Below are 3609 nucleotides of genomic sequence, written 5' to 3'. Positions count from 1 at the left end.
TTACTTGTAATTATCGGCTAAAAAAATGTCTGCCAACTTTTGTATTTAATATTTATCATATATAATGGCAGATTCTTACTTATAGCTAGGAAAGTAACTTTGACTTTCCTAATCTAAGGATTCTAAGCTCAAGTTTACTCTACTTTTGTATGTATGTTAAAGATGGTCACTTTTCAGGTGTGAGGTGTTGAATAATCCTTTCTCAGTACTCAGGAGCCATAAAATTGGGAAGTCATATAAGTTTGTTTTTTTACCCGATGGGTACCCGGACCCGGTGATTACCCGTGACCTTTACTGGGTCCGGTTCTGGACCAACACATTATGGAACCGGACCCGGAACCGTTAGGACCCGGAACCGACGCTGATATGTCGGGTCCGGTTCTGGGCCATGTACTACCCGGGAGGACCCGGACCCGTTGACAGCCCTAAATAAGACTCACAGTCTGGTAGTACTGTAAGGATTAGGATTCCCTTTCCCAGTAAAACATAGAAAAATATTCCTACTACATACACCCACAAACAAAAAAGAATTTACACCCAATTTTCCAAACACTCCCAAAGACCACCACCACCATCAACACTGGTATCTCAAAGTTTACATTTCCACTAGTTTTCCAATTGTAAGCTCAGTCTGTTCTCGATTTCCCGATCCTCTGCTGCGATCTCTTTTCTTCATTAATCAGATAGGTGATCCCTACTGGTGGATCTTCTCCTTCTGGATCGGAGGGAATGTTTGCTGCGCTTGTGAGAGTGCGAGTGTTCTTCCTCCTAATCCACATAGTTCCTTCGTCTTCTAGGAGGTGGTGGAACCTATTACCAACAAACAAGTCTAGTTTTAAGGTGCGAATGAACAAAGAAGGTCAAATGAGTAGCTTCCATGACATTTAGTGGAGTTTACAATTATACAATCAATAAGTTAATCCATACAACTTTCATCTGACAATGATAAAGTTGAGTTCTGTGGCCTTTTAAGTTATTAAGGTGTTCAAGACTACAATACTACAATTTCCTTATGACATTTTCCTGGTTATATGTATTGGATGCCACCTTGTTAATTTGTTGGGCAATGAAAAGAGTGGTACCTGGTGAAGTGTCATATATCGTCCTTCTGGAGGAGGTGGAATGCCAAGCCTTTTCAAGTCGTCGAAGGGAATTGATTTCCTGTTGAGAAAGAAAAGATCATGGAACAGTTCCTCTCGAAAAATGATTCCAACAGATTACATAACATGCTAGGAATTCGTGCAAATGGTTTGCTTTTGATCATATGCAAGAAAACAACTTTGGATTGACATAGAACATGAGAATGAGGTTTCATACAGGGGAGCTCGGAACGGTCTCTCACGTCCTCCAAAACGAAGCTGACCAGATCCTTTCATGCCACCAAGTCCTCCTCCTGTTTAAGGAAAGGGGTTTGAATAGGAACCTCAATTAAAAAAAGAACTAATAACTTTCTTAAGGAAAAAGAGTAAGTTGGAAATTTCAAGGCAGGCACGATCAAATCTCACCTAATCTTTGTGGTATCCACCTGGCATCAACTGCTGTCGGTTATAATCTACTAAAATTTCACAATCGTCAACTCTAGAATGGTGAGCTTCCTGCATATATGTAGAATAAAAAACTGAAGCAAGAATCATTCATAATCCGTATCTTGCTAATAGTTCACAATCAATTATTAGGTCAGAATTTCCAAATCATTTAGGTAACGAGGACACTTCGTTTTCAAAATTTTCCCCTACGAACACGTGCAGACGCTGGAACTCACACTGACACACACGCAGATACTGCAACAGCTCAGCGAGCCGTTGAACTTAAATTTTCAATTTGGCAGCCAGAACACACAAAGATGTCAAGTCAAAGACTCAAAGCGATGCATTGGGGATCCAACGCACTACAGCATTTGTATCTAACTCAAAAAGCAGCCAATTTGCTTAAAAGCCCACCCCAGAAAACTAAACATGTATACTGTATCATAATGAAACCTGAAAATTTTGTCATGCTATTCCCTAGATCTTCGCAAGTCAAAACCATCTATTTAAACAAGCTATACTACTTCCATTGAATCTCCAGAACCAGGGTTCTCTTACACTTCTTATGTCTATAAACTGATGAACAAAGTATGCCTGTCCTCGTATCTCTAATGTGGATATTTCACTTAATAGTTAAAACAGGTACTACTGCTTCCCCCAGCCAAACATTCATATCGCAACAACCGAACTCAATATGTGAAGCATGCAATACAAGATAAACTATATAGATTAACAATTCATAATTAATCCAACTAAAGTATGCACATTGCGTATAGGCTTTATATGTTTTCAATTACTCAAAATTCGTTCGTTCAAGCATAAGTGAAGGGTTCCATACACTATATTGAAGTAGGCCTCCAACTGAAACAATTTTGCTGCATAGGCAACTGAAATATTTTTCCATGCCAAAAGCTTACGCACCTCATATGCGCGCCTCATCTCTCTATCGTTTTCATATTCAACAAATGCATAACCCCGAGAAGCACCAGTTACTGTTAAACAAATTAAAAAGAAAATATTAGAAGTTAAAACCACATAATTCACACTAACCACGATAGAACTCCAGGTAAGATAAGATAGGAACTTGCACCATTGCACATAATCTATCTGTTGTCCTCGACCCTAATCGGTCCAAAAAACACAACTCTGGCCATCCATTACACTAAACATGTACGATACTCAACACATTCTGAGTGATGCTTCTCCATACTATGACAGCCAGGTTATACCGAAAGCTTAAATCGTGCATTTATCTATTTGCACATAAGAAAAATGGCAGAAGAAAAGAAGTTGCTGATTGAATTAAAGAAATGAAATTTACCTATGTCACGAACTAATCGCAAACTCTTGATTCGCCCATATCTACTCATTGCCTAAAAAAGAAACCCAAAAGTTGAAATCAAATTGTTCAAAATTTGCAAAATGGTAAAATTAAACAGAAATTGATGAAGAAATGGAGGAGGAGGAGATATTTGATTACCTTATGAAGTGACTCTTCCGTAGTGAGGTGAGAAAGACGCCCGACAAACAAACTGCAATAAGGGTCTCCGGTAGCCTTAGGATCACCAAATGGGTCATCTGTAAAAAATCAAATTAATGCTTAGAGAGTGAGAGAGAGAGGGATGGAAATTAGGGTTTAGAAGTGAAGGGAAGAAGAACCCTATCATCTGAAGAAATGGAGAATATACAGAGTCCAGCTGAAGAACAAAGGAGAGCTCTGTAAACAGCATTATCATGAGGAAGAATGTCTATTCCATCGATACTACCAGCTTGAATTGGATGATATGATTCTGCATAAAATACTGAATTTACATTCTGTCTACTACTACTTGAACCTCCTCCTCTACTGCTCATCTCTTCTTTTCTCTCTAAACTCTAAAAATACTCCCTTTTCCTTTTTCCGGGGGGAATTCGGTTCACCCCCTAACTTATATAAGCAGAGAGGGGAGCTTACACATTGTTTATTTTAGTCGGTACATGAATCTGACCCGTATCGAGTCAGATAACAGATTTCTTGTTTCATTTTACAGATCTCTGACTCGAAGGCTGACTAGGTTCGTACATCTGATTCAGAGGTAGTTGA

The 3609-nt window shown here is 38.9% G+C and overlaps 1 pseudogene; it reads right to left on the bottom strand.

Moving 5' to 3' along the window:
• Positions 1-420: 420 nt before the first annotated feature.
• On the bottom strand, positions 421-3405 carry LOC113337111 (annotated as a pseudogene).
• Positions 3406-3609: the final 204 nt, after the last annotated feature.

Source organism: Papaver somniferum, chromosome 1 (assembly GCF_003573695.1).
Source record: "Papaver somniferum cultivar HN1 chromosome 1, ASM357369v1, whole genome shotgun sequence".
Taxonomy (NCBI): Eukaryota; Viridiplantae; Streptophyta; class Magnoliopsida; order Ranunculales; family Papaveraceae; genus Papaver; species Papaver somniferum.
The sequence above is the reverse complement of the archived record's forward strand: the minus strand, read 5'-3'. Positions and strand labels throughout refer to the sequence as shown.